Source organism: Nipponia nippon, unplaced genomic scaffold (genome assembly GCF_047370975.1).
Source record: "Nipponia nippon isolate SJK-2023a ecotype South Korea unplaced genomic scaffold, ASM4737097v1 scaffold_1, whole genome shotgun sequence".
Taxonomy (NCBI): Eukaryota; Metazoa; Chordata; class Aves; order Pelecaniformes; family Threskiornithidae; genus Nipponia; species Nipponia nippon.
Genome location: NW_028262290.1, coordinates 167,066,144 through 167,082,383, shown reverse-complemented (window position 1 = coordinate 167,082,383; position 16,240 = coordinate 167,066,144). Strand labels below are relative to the sequence as shown.

At 45.8% G+C, this 16,240-nt stretch overlaps 1 protein-coding gene across 7 annotated transcripts in view; it reads left to right on the top strand.

Moving 5' to 3' along the window:
* The window catches only part of MAP4 (microtubule associated protein 4), a 171,635-nt gene that overhangs the window by 30,885 nt on the left and 124,510 nt on the right, over positions 1 to 16,240 (top strand). For 6 of the 7 annotated variants that reach the window (XM_087732482.1, XM_087732475.1, XM_087732492.1 and 3 more), the window contains exon 2: positions 1,533 to 1,586. The exons of the other annotated variant lie outside the window; for it this stretch is intronic. The gene's annotated coding sequence lies outside the window, so the exon portion shown is untranslated. The remainder of the gene's footprint in view (positions 1 to 1,532; positions 1,587 to 16,240) is intronic. 7 annotated transcript variants of the gene reach the window in all.

The window sequence follows — 16,240 nt, the reverse complement described above, 5'->3', positions numbered from 1 at the left end:
GCAGATAACGATGTGGAAAAAGAAAACGGGGGTTTATGATGTGTGTTAGCAGAGTTTCCTCCTGTCGGAAAGGGGAGCATTAGTGTTACCGCACAAGCAAGAGCTCATCCACAAGACTCGTGTATCTGAACCAGACACAGGGTATTTCTCCATTCCTTAATTCACTTGGTAACTCTCCTTTCCACCCCTTCTGAAGGGAACAGGACTCTCTCAGAAGGTTTTTCTCGCTCCTGAGTGCTTTCCCAGTTATTAAAGCTGAAGTGAAACTCTTTTCACTGGGCTGTTTCCTCATTTACCAGAAAGATCGGGCATTTTACTTCCACGTAACGTGAAACGTGTGTCTGTAGGGAGAGGAACAAGCATTAGTGCTTCTATACGACTTTGCATTAACAAGCAGGTACTGAGAAGATACGGTGTTGTGAGACTGGCTTGATTACTTGCTATGGTGAAGAACAAGTTGGACGTTTCTCCGTGTGGGCTGAAATACTTCACTGACTGACTGTGCAGCTTAGTTTATATTCTTTTCTGCAGAGCGCTGCGTGGAGAGTGTACGGAGTATTATTTTGATAGAATTTTGTGTGTGTGTATAGGCGTGCTTGTTTTACAACAAAGAAACATTAATGAACGAAGTGTGAAATACCATATAGAAAAACTTGGGAAACACCACCCAGGAGATGAGGAGATGGTTCCCTGGTAAAGCTGGTGGGTATAGCGTCACTGAAATGATGGAAAATGTACAGAAAATAGCCTGCTGTGTGCAACTGAGATACAGCTCCTGATGTCTTTCTTTTTATTTTTAAATCTGGATCCCCTTAAAATATTAATCCAAGTATCACTAATGCAATCCTTGAAAGGATACAGCATATGCTTTTCTAGCTGAGTAACGCATCTAGCAATACCTGTAGGCTTTGACTTGTGAATGCATTAATAACATTGTGAGAGATTCCACTCTGAAGTTGCGAAGTACAGAAAACGGCACGGAGCGGTACAGGCTTTCTGGAACGCAAAAGCTTCATCTTTGCTTTCTCGCTCGTCTTGGACTAAACCGTGACAGTTGTGCCGTGTGAAAGCCTTTGGTGTGCCTCGCACAGCGGCTGTCGCAGGTGGCTCCGCAGGTGTATGCCTCACAGCGACTTCGAGAGCTTTCAAGCCATTATGTGAACACCTGAAACACTCCTTAGTGGAGGGATGTCCTAATCAGCCCGGGTTACTTCAGCTTCAATGGCTTGTTTGTAAAAAATCTATTAAGATGCATGATGACGGAAAAGTTGCTCACAATTTGCATGATATATCCTTAATAGCTTGATCAAGTGTTGATGTGAAACAGTAATAGCTAGATAGTATTCCTGTTGAGGAGCGAACATTAAGGAGAGCTGCCTGGATGACTGTGGTGGGACTGTAGCAACATTTCTCAAGATTTAGTTAACTTTGAGTAACGTAAATCGTCTCCATGCCATCCCTAATAAGCATACATCCAAGTACTCTGTAATTGTATGGCTTCATCTTAATTGTTCACGCGTTGTGTTTTGCAGATAAGCAGCTTCTGAGGACTGAAGGCCCTGCTAAAGGGAACACCTGCTTTTGAGGTATGAACTACTTTTCTAAAGACACAACACTAAATCTCTAATTAAAAGCAAAGGTTTGATACAGCTGCGTGTACACACTAAAACTTCATCTGTTCTGGGAAATACAGCTACTGTCTAGAGTTCTGAAATGTCAAAACCTGCGGCAGAAGTTCAGTAGCAAAGCTTGGCAGAGCAGGCACGCCTGGCCGTGACAAGTGGAGTGTTAAATGGGCGCTGGGAGAGTCTTGGATGTCTTTAAAAGGCATTATATGGAGAGTTCTGTGACTGGAACTTCGGCAGAATAAACATATCTGAAATGCACTTACCTTTGCAATCTTTTCTGTTAAACGCTGTATTTACTACTCTTTTTTGCATGTCTCTCTTTGGGTATTTATTAAAGTGTCTAACATTCCCCTGCTTCTGTTCAAGGTAGCAGGGCTGGTGTGTGACTCCAGGGACGTCCCTTCTGGCCAGCTGGACCTTCTTGCTTGCTTTTTCTGCTGTAAAGGGCAGACATCTTGTTGAACTTGGTTACTGAAACCATTTTATTAGAGTAAGAGGACTACAAAAGATTAAACTGAGCAAACTAGGCTAAGAAAAAACCAAGTCTGATTTGATTTGTTAGGAATTTGGAGCAGTGGGTCACTTGAGTTTCTCGTCCTGGCCTTCCTTTGTGGAAGGCGCCATAAAGCTACACTTTCACCGGAGTCTATCATCAGGTCTGCAGTCTGAGGATATTTGAGGCGCAAGTGCTCACGTAACATGCTTTAGTGAAGGAATTACAATTTCTTCATTCTATTTATATGGACTGAGGGACCCAGGTGTCTTCTACGCTGCAGTTTGATTTGCATGAGAGTGAGTGTTCTCAAATGCTGCCTGTTCCTTCAAGTCCTGGGAGCAGAATCAACCTGTTTACTCCGCTAATTAATACTTCCTTCTGCCTTAACCTTAAGGTAATCTACAGCATAAACCAATGAAACACAGGGCACAGACTTGTGCAGGAATGACTAAGCGGTTAACGTCAGTCCGCCGGTACCATCCAGTGCTGCTTGGCTGTAAAGAATGCAGAGGAGTCAAATGGATGCAGTTCCAGTACAGCTTGTTTTAACATCCCCGACTGTATCTACTATGATTTACTAAAACTGTCTTGAAGTGACAGTAGCCTCGCATGTCTCCTAAAACTTTGTTATGAGTATGGGGTAAAATTGTTCCTAAAATGCCTTTTTTTAGTCTCCTTAAGCGGCAGGTGCAGAGATAACGTCGTAGGTGTAAAGTTCTTCTGGCTCTTCAGTCAGGCTGATGCTCTTGCGCATCCCTTCGCGGTGTGACAGGAGCCAGGCTCAGCGAGGGGCAGCCGCACCACCAGTTGATATACCGTGTGCTGGGGCCGCCTGCCAAACCACCTTAAGTCCTTCTCTAAAAGCCGTTTGAATAAAAGCCAAATAAGATGGCTTATCTCCCTCTGGGGGGGATGGAGGGGAGGTGCCCAGAATGCTGTGTGTGCTTTTCACCGTGGCCTCGATGGAGCGAAAGAGGTCGTGGGAGGTGGACTGTCGCCTTCTCCTGCAGGGCGCGGGCGCTGCGCGCAGCTGAACGGAGAAGGTGACGCGGGAGTGTTACAGCGCCGCATCGCCCTCCCTGCATGCTCCGGTCTTGAACCTCCCCCCCTTTCCACTTCACGTAGCTTTGACCAGCGTGGTCTTAATGTCTGCCAGACTCCTTGGATGTCTGGAATTGATGGCAGACTTCAATTTACTTGGTCATGTCGTTAACTCCCAAGTCGTCTAAGGGGGTGAGTTTGCTATGTTATAATTTTCCTCCTTTTTCCATTGTACAAAAACGAGAGTTACGATGTAAGCGGCCTCCTGGAGTCCCAGGGATACATATAGTTGTACCCCTCAACATTTGTTGTTCCATGGTTGCAGGACACGGAAGCCAAACAGGTGTTTCCCACAGACTGTATTCAGCAGCTAAAAATGCTTCCTGAAGTAATTTATCTGGGAACGTTTAATCCGCGCTCGTTGACTGCCCGGATGAATAAAGGCCACTTCCTCCCCAACATCCTTTGGAGGAGCGCGGGAAGGAAGGAGCAGTGTTTGTGTGGCTCTGGCCCTGGCGGGTGGGTTCTTGTTGGATGGCCCGATCGAGGAATATCTTGGGTTCTTGACAAAACGATGACCCGTTCGTCTCGCATTGCCACTCAGAAATAAATGGGTTCTTCCTGCTTACTCTGTTAGGAGCTCTTTCAGCCAAGTGCGGTTGCGTGTTTGGTCATCTTACTTGCTTTCTTAACTACAAATACTGACTACAACGCTGGTGGCACCTAGAGCTTCATTTGGTTATTGTATTGGTTACATGTGTATAGGTGGCGAGAAAGTGCTTCTAAAAACATTTCCTGATGGACTAATTTGTATTTTTTGTATACCTGCTCTAGCTGGGAAGGAACATGCACAAACCCGCATCTCTAGGGTCAATTTTGTTGATGAGAAGTGAACTAGACTGGGGCTGCTGCTGACATAACGGGAGTAGGGGCGAGTAGCTGGTACTTGCTGCGTGACTCCCTGCTCCCCTCCTGCAGCAGAGCTCTGCCTGCAGAGAATTCTGCTCAGCTAAGAGAGGCCTTTCTCTGCCTCTCTGCTTTAGAGGCACAAACCACTGCGATTGCTTGTCCTCCGAGAGGATTTTGCAGTTTGCTGGAGGAGGGGCTCACCCGCCCTTTTAAAAGGGGGTTAAGGAGGTATAGCATCATCGAACCGTTTAGGTTGGAAAAGACCTTTAAGGTCATCAAGTCCAGCCGCGTGCGCTGAACTCCTCGGTTGGGAATGCAGAGAACAGAACTGAGAAGGTTTTGCCCTTGAAGTGCGAGAGAACCCTTGGGAAGAAGGCAATGCTACCATGGCACTTACTGCATATGGCTTTCCTTCCTTAGAGATGCGGGCAGAACCCTTTCTTGTAATTAAAAACAACTTTAGAAGTGGGTTTTATAGTACCACGGAGAATAATTATCTATTTGGTCCCCTTATCTTTCCCTTTTTGTGCCTGTGTCAAAGGGCACAATCCTGTGATGCTGGATGGTGCAGCCATACCCGCAATAAGGAAGCGAATCATTCTCTAGAGAAACTAATAGGCCGTACCCGATAACATCGCGGGGAGACCTGAAATTCCTTTTATTGCTCTTTCTTTCATGAAAGCTCAGCTTTTGTTTTCTAACCAATGCCTTGTTTTTCAGCCATAGTTGAACGTATTTGTTATCAAGAGTACGGAAATATAAATACAATAGTGGTTGAACTGCAGTAGCTACTCCCTTCCTCCTCTGCTGGCTTCCTGCATACGTTTTGGAAGGTGGAAACTATTCTTCTGCATTAAATCATTTCAGAAATGAGTGTTCTTCCCCCTGTTGCCACCCCATCGGATTTCAAAAACCAAAGGGTACGAGCAAAGAGAAAGGATTACTCTCACAAGCGTTCCTCGAGACTGCGAAGTAACACAGGGCCTCTCGCTGCAGCTCCTCTCAGCGCGGTCCCCTGCTCCAGCCTGGTGCACGCCCCGGCTAACGGGGCACCTCGCTTTTTCTCCACGTCACCTAAACCTCTAACCAGAAAACCACACAGGCACCGTTCTAGGTGAACTAAGTCAGCGTTCATCTGCTTGCAATATTTGAGCATGTTTCTTAGAAGAAAAACTAAAAAACTGGAGCAGTGCCTTCACTGACTTGCGTGTATTTCTCCCAGACTTAAGTTTGCAGTTGTTTTTGAAAGCTGTTTCATAAATGTGGTTCTAGTTGTTCTAGTAACGTGGGTCACGAGTAGCTAATGTTGGTTGCTTTCTTAGTTGGGTAGGAATTTTGTCGTTAAAACCAGCTGAAGATAATGGAAAGGCTCACATGGTAGAATTTGTTCTTTTGCCTAGCTCAGGAGGAACTGGGTTCAGCTGTTTGACGGGTGTAAGCAGTTCAACTGACCTCAGACTATGCCTGTCATGTGGGGTTATCTTTTTCTTTATTTTTATGAAGTCTGTCATGAACTCTGTATGGCAGTAAGAACTTTCTGGGGAGAGTCAGTTACCTTCAATTACCCAGGCCTTTCTTGCATAACCTGCCACTTTTAATGCCATTAATATGTCTATACCGCACTAATGCCGCTCCCTTTTCAGAACTGAGGAGTTCTGTGATGCTCTTATGGCACCTGGCCAACTGCATGACTGAACTTAGCTAAATAAAAATCCCTGGGATCCTCTCTAAGAATAAACATCACGTGAGAGCAGGAGTGTTTCCCTGCTTTGAGAGCATTAAAATGGCGTGCTGGTAGGGAATAACAGCAGCAGCTTCAGGGCCAGGCGGGCGTCCCTCTCTGGCTGGAAGGGGTAAGCTGCAAGTCCAGAGGAAGCAGAAGCGCCTGGCATGCAACCTTCAGCTTTCCTTGCTGTTGAGTTTGTCAGTCCGGGATGACATAGTGCTTTCAGAATGTAGTGTTTTTATAATTCAAGAATCTGATAAATACCCTTATGAAGGAGACGTGAACGTATTTGCTTATCTCCTAGTCTAGCAGCGTTTCAGGGCCTTGGCCTACAGCTTAAATACCTATTAATGCACTATTGAGCAAATTTCTGAGCACTTCTCAGTACCTGTATGTATTTCTTTCCCCCCCCGCCCTTGGTAGCACGGGAGGTACTCGAACTGGTGTAGGCGTCTGGTAACGTTGCCTCAAGCGTGCCTGCGTGTGGCTTATGTTCTGGCACAAGCAGTAATGGATGCTGAGATAATGTCATCCTGCCAGTAATTCCCTTGCTGAGGGAGAAGGTCTCTGCTCTGCCGGCCTGCCGTGCATTAACCCTGGTAATGGAGCACGTGAATGTGCCTTGCGTTCTGCGGTCCCTCGGAAAAGCCTGCGTTCTCCCCTCTGGAGTTACGTGGTGACTCACCGCACCTTTCCCGGCCTCACGTACGATTCTGAACTTAAATTCTTGTTCTGCCTTGCTGTGTTTTGAAGCTCTTACATTACCAAACAGGAGTGCCTCTTTCTCTTGGATCGCAGGCAGGCAATATTTACTTCCCAGGCTTCTAGCAAATCCTTTCATGAGCTGTTGTAGCCAAAGACTTCAGCTCTGCCTGCAGAGGTGCCCAAGTGTATTCAGCATTTTTAAAGCTATATGCTTCTACCTTGTTTTAAAAGGACTTCTGATTTTTGGCTCTCACTTGTGTATAGGCGCAAATATCCCTACTTGGACGTAATTCCTAGTAACACGGAATATGTTCAGTCTCCATTATATCTATTGTGGAGTTGCTCCAAGATGAACAAAATCCATGCAATGAATTGCAAAAGGTGGTGCAAAGAGCCAGGCTCTTCCTAAGCATGTTCTAGTAACACACCGCTGTGTAACGACAGAATTGGATATCCCAAAGCTGTTCTTAACAGAGTAAGAAGGAGCAGGCTCCGCCGCTCTGAATCCCCTAGGTACACTCTGCTCCCGCCCTAAACCTGTCTAGGGACTTCATTTCTCCATGAATTTCTGAGCACCTGAGTGGCCTCCATGGGAATACAGGGACTGAATTTTGTTCCTGGCCTGAAAAATCTAACGCACGTGAAGCAAAGGGAAAGCGGCTAATGCTGGGTAAATGGGCGCCTTCGCTCTGGACTAGTTTGCCTCCCCGGTGGCGGAGTTCTGCTGTGGCTGGGCACTAACAGAGCATTCACTTCTCCTTTTTAAATGTCTGCTTCCATAATGCTTTGTTGTGGCTTTCAAATGGCAAACCCCTACCTCTCCACTAGTTCAGGTGTGTCTGTTCTATTCCCAGGGTCCTTTTGGGGCATATCTGTCAGTTTTTAAAAGCCTGAGGGGAGGGCACGATTCTCCAAGGCAACTGCTGAGCCCATAGACTACCTTACTTGCTGCAGCTAAGATCTTGCAGAACTTGCAGGTAGCTAAAACTTGTTTCTTAGTATAGAAGCGTGGTTTGTTTCATTCTTCCCAAGTTTTTTTTTGACCTTCTAGTAGTGGAAAGCTTTAAAGTATTGTTTGCTCTTTGCAAATCTACTTGAGAAAGCATTGCCAGGTTTGCTGTTCCACTCATCTGGCTCTGAAAGATCAAGCCGGTGGTGAGTTGTCATTGATGGAAATAGTCTGCGAGTCAGCTTCTCATTTTGAAGCTACCAGTTCTGTGTCCTGATTGACAGGTTCCCATGCTATATAATTACATTGTCAAGAGGTGCTTATTTTAATTAAAAGTAAAGTAGCTACTCTAATATAGTCACTAACATAACTAGAATTATTCTGTATAGGTAAAGGAGTAAAGCTCGTATATAAACTGAGTTCCTGGGAGCAGTGACTGTGTGCACCCGGTTGCCAAACGAGCTGCTTCTGTTTTCATGGTTGTAGCTGCTCCTCTCCGTAACCTGTGATGATTTATGCTCCTTGCTCAAATTTTATCTTGCTTTTTGAGTAGCACTGGCTAACGTGCTGATCTCGGGGCGGTTCTCTAGAGAGCCAGTTTGCTTGCAGCCTTTCTCGTGGGCATCGGGATGCGTATCTGCATAGGAGAAGCCACAAAGCTGGCCTCCAGGAGCTCGACTTGAGGTCTTTATAGTTTGTGACTTGATTTATCCTTCTTGGTAACTCTTGTGAAATAAGGGAGCAGAGTTGCGGAGCAGGCCATTGCCACAAGCTTCAGTTGTTTCTGCTGTTCTACGGAAAGTTTAACTTGGAATTTTCAAGGCTTACTGCAATAAACTTCTTGACCTATGTGTGAGATACGATATGGAGCTAACGCATTAAATGCTATTTAATGGCTGCTTATTTTACTCTTCAATGAGAGCTTTTTTTGATTAACTTAATTTCAGAATCCGTCCTCTCTGGTCTTACTTTCCCTCCTACCCTCTCGGATGTGTATACGTACACAAGGCAAAATGTTGTGAGTTTGTGAAGGTACGGAGGGCCTGCAGTGGCATTACAGCCACAGTTAAGCTGGACTGGATCTCTGAAAAACTTTTCTCACGGCATGACTTGAGCTCTTTCTCATCTGGTTTGTAGTTCCAGTGTTCATACTGTGCAGTTTTCTTCACAAGCACTAACAGAAGACATCATCTTAGAAATGAAAGCCAAGATTCTCACGTAGCACAAGATCTGTTGTTCTGGGAGACGCATGTACAAGGCAAACGTGGAGCAGGATGAATCTAGAGGAGCTGACGTGAGGGCTCGGTGACTGAGGTGAACTCTTTAGTGAAACTTCTCCCTTTTTGTGCGCTCGTTAGTCTTCCTTTGCCGGCTACGGCAGTGAGATGATCGGGCAGGAAGAAGAATAATGAGGAGCTACAAAATAGCTAATAAAAACGAGAATTATTGCCTGATCTACTGTATTAGAAATGTGCCATCCTTCCCTTCCTCCCAAGGGAAGGGGCCCTCTAGCAAAAGCCAGAAAGCCATTATTTTCTGGGCTTTGCTGGTAGGGAGGTAGGAGCTGCTTTCCTTTCTGATGCATTTGCTATTAAAGGAAAGCAGCTGACAGAACAGCTGCTTGCCTTGCCTGTTTGGTTTGTGGCTTAGCAGTCAATATGCAACCTAGAAAGAAAGTGCTTTGCTAACAGCCAGAGTTCTCGTACCCTGCCCCCACTTTGCCTGTCTTTCCCTCTGTCCTCTGCCAAGTGAGAAGAGGCGGCTCTTCCCCCCGTGATTAATGAAACCCTCCTTATTTGGTGCAGCCTCTCCTGGTGTGCAGCGCAGAAAAGCGGCTCTTCTGTGAGACAGCTTGAAAACCAGCAAGCGAGTACGAGTCTGTAGTTTCCTTCTTTAAAGTAGTTAAGGAATAGGTCATTTCAGAGCTAAAACTTACAAGTCTGTGCAGAAGGTGGGCAAACTCTTTATTTTCCTTAGATAAGCATTTATGGGGTTTGGAGATGACTTACCAGTCTTTTTTAGGTCTCTTATTTCAATGCTCGTAGGCCTGTGCGGAGCTAGACGCTTGGAAGTCCCTCGCAGTTATTATCTATGAACTCATCTTCCATGTGGCTTTTTTGAAGGCCAGCCAAGACCATTAATCCCCACCTTCTAAAGTCCCTAATCCCTGCTGGGGCTTATAGGAGAGTTATTCTTGTACTCCCAGCGAAGCTGCTCTGGCAGAGTATCTATCCTGCTGTAACTTAAGGCAAGTTTATTAATGTGACTTTTTATCAGCTTGGAAGCGGTACAGCTCATAATGTAGCACCCTAACTTGGACAGCCTCACCCCATCTTGCTGAGCGGTTAATGGGAGTGAAGTTGCCCAAAGGGAGGGAACCATTCAGGAGGCTGGTGTTCTCTTATCTCATCTCTGTGTGCTTAAGTATAATTAACAATAGTAAAACGCTCTTTGCAGGCACGAATATGTGCCCTGTATTTTTTTGGGAATGGGTACAAGTGGAGTCAGGGTTGGAAGTGGTCTGCTGGGGTGATTCTTTGCAGTTGTATCACTCTTCCTCTTCTCAGCCTGACACTCCTAAAGCCTCCTGGCTCTGTTTTTCATCCAGTCGTGGCTAGACTGACGTAAGGCCCTCTTCTACGTGAGCCTCCCCCCTTCCCGCCATCCTTACTTGATCAAAGACTGTTCTTTGGCTCCAAGGAAGCTTCTCCAAACACTCAGGACTGGTTCAAGCGGGCTTCCTTCCATTTGTTGTCCTCCTAGGGTTCACTTATGATTTGGACAGGAGGGAAGTCTGAACAATTTTGCCTTCAGTTCATGACTGTTCACTCTTCTCAGTTTTGGTAGCATCGGTCAGCTCTGTCTGTGCTAAAACTCCTGCCTGTTGAAGTGGTTTATTAGGCGGCTTGGGGTCAAACAGAACTGCACTGCCTCTCCAGTGGTACCTACTGTGGAGAAACGGCAAAATGCACTTCAGGCTTTTAGACAAATCCAGAGCAATTTAAGTCTAATTCCCAGGGATGTGGTAGAGTTACTCTCTTGGGTGCCTGGAGTTTTCTGTCTCTACAAGTTCTGTGACCAGAATTAAGCTCCTCAAAGCCAGATAGCAAAAGAAGTTGCTGTCTTGACTTTGCTCAGCGGTTAAGCGCCCTGATAAAGAGCATTGTAGGCTTCATGCCTAGAGTTCCCATGCCCTCTCCTCCTGGAGCCATCGCATGTCGTTACTTCCCTGCATAGCAAAGAAGGCAAGTTTTGCAAAAAGTATCTCCTCACCCTGAGCGGAGGAAGAACCTGAATCGAGGCCAGAAGGGAGCGAGGCTGATAGAAAACCTGCAACTGAGACTCTGAAATCTGAGTTAGCAGCCACAGTCTGACTGCGCAGTACAACTGTCCGTGCACGCTGCAGATCTTTGGAAGAAGATCTACTGAGATCTTTGGAAGAAGCAAGGGCCAATCTGTGCCACGTAAATGCTGTGTTCCAGGGAAGTAATGCTTCTGGACGTGATCCTCCTCCAGTCCCATGATGTTATCTTAGGGAGCTGGAACGGCAGCAGGTAAGTCCAGCCTTCTCGGGTTCATCAGCAACTGTGAACGCCTTCAGAGCAATAACTGGGCCTGTTTCATGACCTCTCATGTCTTCCTTAAAGCGATACTTTGGGAACAAGCTCTCTAAAGGGGAATACACGAATGCATGAATAAAACACGATGCGGTCATCTTTGCCTTCATAAAAATCACTGTTACAGGTTAGTGTAGCTGACCTTATGTCACTCACAAAAGGGTGGGTTTTTATCCTTAAGGGAAGAAGTCTAGTATTCCAAACTAGAGTTGGATAATAAATTTCATAAAATCTATTTATCCAGAGTGCTCGGAGAGTTCTCAGTTATTATGAGTCTGTAGCTGCTGTTGATCTGCTGGGTGCCTGTTGTGGTGCTTATGGGAAGGTGCAGCAGGGCAATATTCTTGCCATATGTGAATAATAGCAGGTCAGCCATTCCCGACGGATGGAGAGGCATCGTGCATTCCCATTCTCCCCCACCCTAGTAAAGTAATCCTTTACTAGGCAATAACTATAGGGAGGAAAATATCAGCCCAGAGATTTAAAAAACAAACAAAATTGAGCAAGAAAAGGCCCCTTTCATATGGCTCTTTTTCACCTTCTGGTTCACAAGGCAGAAGTTTACTTGCTGCGTCCCAGCCCGTGGCCACGCGTCGCGGTGCAGGGTTGGGAGCGTGGTGCCCTTTTTGAGGTAATATTTGCTTTTATCTTGAAGCTGCATTTTCATATACCTTTCCATGCAGGAGGAAGAAGGTGAGGAGTAGTGAGAAACTAACTTCTTTCTTGTGTCTATGCATGAATTTGCTTTCGGAGCTGACCTTCCAGATGAATTCTGGTTGTCCTCATAGCTTTGCAAGCCAAGCTTTTCCTACTTTTCCTACAGGCCTCGCACAGTAGACAAACTGAAGCAATTGCAGACAAGTAGTAACTTGTGGGTCTTTTGAAGCAGCAGGAGGAAGACCTTTGTATATTAGTAAGCAGGATTTGTGGCTGCCTTTCCATTGCAGGACTAGTTAGGACTCCTAGAGCTAGCTTCATAGCACCCGAAGTAATTTTAGTTCTTAAGAGCAAGAGAGTTACACAATGGCCTATCTTGTTCATTCAAATTTTCAGGTATCAGAGATGCAAATTCTGGAATTATTCCTCAATTTTTTTTTTTTACATAGGCTTGTCTCATTTCCATCCTTAGCAAAAGCCACTGCATGAATGAAATTCTATATCTACTGCAGGACTGCACTGCTGTGTGCTCTGCACGCTGCCTTTCCTCTGAGTCTGGGACAGAAACGAATCCTTGCCAAAACTGTGTGGCCGGGGAGGCTGGGAGGGTTGCTTTGCTTTGGTTTTGAGGCTTGCCTTCAAGATGCAAAATGGAAGTGCTTTAGGACGCGTCTTGTTCTGTTTCTAGGCTTTTGATCATTGGTTTCAAAAATATGAACAGTGGTCTTCAAAGAGCATCAGAATCACAGAATGGCTGAGGTTGGCAGGGACCTCAGGAGATAATCTAGTCCAACCCCCCTCTGCCTAAAGCAGGGTCACCTGGGGCAGCTTGCCCAGAACTGTGTCCTGTTGGGTTTTGAACGTCTCCAAGAACGGAGAATCCCCAGCCTCTCTGAGCAGCCGGCAGCTCTTGAACTCTTAGTCCAAAGTAACTGTGCCAATAGTGGTGGTTACATGGAAGACGACCGACTGATTTCTTTCTGACTTTCTTTTCTTCTCTCAACACCATCACAGGAGGTGACCCAGGAGATTCCTGACAGTCAGAGATTTGCCAAGTGAGAAATGATCTCCTCTTTGTTAAAATCCAGGATGAAGACGGCTGAAGTCAGTCATGTCGTGTTCTTACTGATGCCTCCTAAGCCTCCCTGTTCTGCCGCTGAACAGCGTCCCGTACACAGGCACCTGTACGCGTGTGCGTGTATATTTAGACATGGGCAAACAAGAATTCTTACTGGTGCTCTTTCATTTGGGTATTCCTTCTGCCTTGATCTTTGACGGAGATCTAGCTCCAGCTAATGATTTTTATTTTGCATAAGTGCTGAGCGTAGACTTTATTTTTAAACTGCTTTTACTTAATTGAAAATAATGATAATAAGGGGCATGTAATATGCATATTACCTGCCACTAGAATACAGAGATTCCTCGAAGTCTTGCCGTACTAGTACTTATGTTTTAATTTCCTTCCCTTCACTAATAACAGATCTGGCTACGGTGACCAGTTTGCGTAGAGGGCTTCCATAATAACTGGGAGTAATGCAATCGGTCCTCTCCAGGCAACTTTGCTCGGGCAGAATTGCCTTTCTTCCGTGGGAGAGGTGAACGTTAAGTTGAACACGATGGAATCCGCAGGAGGGTTCCTGCCCTTGCGGGTGATCTCTCGCCCGGAGCCCGGCTGCATGGGTGGCTAGTCTCTCCGTGTTTGGAAGCGAATGCTTAGTGGGATGCATTAAACACCAAGATGGGAAGCAGCAAATGACACTTTGTAAAGTAGCAGAGGCTTTGACTGCTGAGAGGTTTTGGCCTGTATTGTTGTGGACTGGATCACCAGAGACCTATTTTGTTGAAATCTTTGACGAGGTCAATTCCTATACTAAATGACAGCCAAGTTAAATGTCGGAGAGACCCAGCTTCCCCACGGACAGAGATCACTATAAAAGTACGTTCTTTTGGCTGGTGCAGAGCTTGTGTTTGAAATGAGCGGTACAGAGCATTGAATTGACTCTTCGAAGAGTCTATTGTAGATGCAAGTGCAAAGGTAGAAAGGTTGAGGGATGCAATGATCCATCCTTGCTGGCAGAAGGCTAAAGTTTCTTGAAAAACATCACCTTGGATCACAAGGCGTCTGCCCCGGAGAGGGTGGACCAGCCATGGAATCTCATTGTGTGTGTTACAGCTGTAAGTGCATATAGTCCTTTCGTAAGGTGTTTCAGTGTTCAGTAGCCGTTACAACAGTCTTTCTTCTAGGCAGCTCCAATGAAATTTTTATTTGCGTTTGGGAGCTTTTCATTACCTGGCGCTGTGCAGATTGTGTAACTTATCTCAGAGGCGCTCTGCAGGCCCGCCTGATGGTGGAGGTGCCACTGCCGTAAGGGAGATGGAGAACTGATGCCTGATCATTGTATTTGTTAGGCTGGGCCCATCCGCTCCACAAAGACAAACACACTGGTTTTCCTCAAGTTACAATTTGTCTCGATCTATAGTGGAGAAAAGTAGACTTGAATTGCCCTTGTTGCCATTGCCTCCCCTGGATGGCCTTCTCCTGGCCCCTGCAGCTGCTTTTGAAGTCCCTTTGCTTTAAAGAAAGATAGTTTCTTTATTGTTAAATCAAGTACAGATAATTTTAAGTAAGTGAACGTCCGCATCTGAAAAGAGCGGTTATAAACTGAAATGTAGCTTTAGTAAACCTGAAAAATGTTGGACTGCCAGCTTGCAGGCTGACTTTAATTATGGCTTTTCTGTTGGCAGCGAGTAGGAGATCCACACGTGGGGAGAGGAGGTTATTTTACAGCTTTCCTCTGGCTAGGTCCGGATTTCTGCCCAGTTATCTTCGGAGACTTTATCATCTGTTGAAGTGTAGGCTCTCCAAGCTATGAATGTCTGAAAGGCAGGAAGAAAATAGAAGTTGTCTCAAATCTCCAGAAAACGGAGAGAATCTTTTTAACGTTGTGGAAGAGGAGACTGTCTGCTGCCTTACTTTGCTCATTCACACGCTGTCTGAATAATTGAATATGGTGAGAGCATGCCTCATTGGCTTTATTATTGCTTTCCTAAGGAAAGCCTAGCTGATGAAAATGTTTCAAGCTTATGGAGCAGAAATGTTCATTAAAGACTTATGTGCAATCTAGTTGTAGAAGCTGGGTATATTTGCAGTACCAATTAACAGCAAAAATAATGCTTTGCTTTAAACAGTGGAGAAATGGCTCGTATCCTAAGTAATGAAACCCTACAAATTGATGGGTACTCTTTGGAAATACTGAATAAAAAACAGAATTATGTAGGCTCTTACAAGGCATCATGAAATTGAAATAACTGCACTTCTTTAAGCCATCAGCTTTCAAATTCTGAAGTTGCAATTTATAAAAGCTGAAGGTGAGGCATTAAAAAAAAAAAAAAAAATGGCCTTTGTCAGCTAGAGCTCGTTTTGTTCCAGTGACTTTCCCTGTCATAGTCTATCGGCCTTGCTGCGGCGGTTTCCGTTCTGCTCTGACAGTTGCTCTTTGTTTATTCACAATATTAACATGCCCGTGGAAGTGAATGACTGATAGCATTAACGCAGCACAGCCGGCGTGCAGGCCCTGCTGCCACCTGCGGCGCCCGCGCCCCGCTGCCTGCAGCCATCCTGAGCAGCTTCCGCAGGGTCGCTTCCGTCGTTTCACGTGTCCCTGATTCTCTAGGATGGGTCCCATAACCGCTTCCCAGCTTGGCTTCGTGGCCACTGCCTGGAAAAGTCTGCGAACCCACCTGGAAGATACCTGTGCTGTTTGTGTGTAGGCCAACGTGCGGCTTTCCCATCTTAGAGCCATGTCGCTAAGTGGGAGGTGGGCTAACAAGCATACCGCGGTCCAGCGTCTGCTCGGGTGTCTGGCGGCTCTTGTGTTCATTTTCCTCTTTTGCCTGTCCCCTTCCACTTCCGTAGGCGTGTTTCCTTTTTTTGACTTTGGCTTTTTTTCCTTATCCAAAGTACATGGATACACGTGTTCCACCCAAGACTTTACCTGAAGCCAGTGTTTTTGCTTGTATTCATGCCTGCTCACAGGTTTACTCCAGCTGTCCTCTCCCAAGTGAAAGACCAGCAGTGGCTGGAGCACTCGCTTCGCTATCTGCTTGGATCTGTCTGAGCTCCTTGCTTGCCTGTTGTGCAAGTGCAGTTACCCACGGCTGAACCGGCTGCAGCCGAGCTTGGGAATCTCTCGGGTTGCTTCAGTGCCTGTGTAGCGTCACTCGGAGCTCGTTTAACCTGTTTCATTGCGTAGGCTTTTTGCTATAGGAAAAGAAGCTCAAGTGAGACTAGCAGCCGGAATCAGAAGCTGAGGGAAAGGTTATTTAGTGGCCTGATAAGTGGAAGTAGTGAGATATCAGATGTGGAAAAGGAAATGACTCTGAGCAAACCGCATTATGAAGAAGCAGCAGTGGCTGAAGCTCGGCCCCGGCTTTGAAATTCTGTTGACGAGCTGAATCACAACTTCGTTAAACCTATCTAAAGTGAGAAGTTAAAACGTCATGTTTATTATC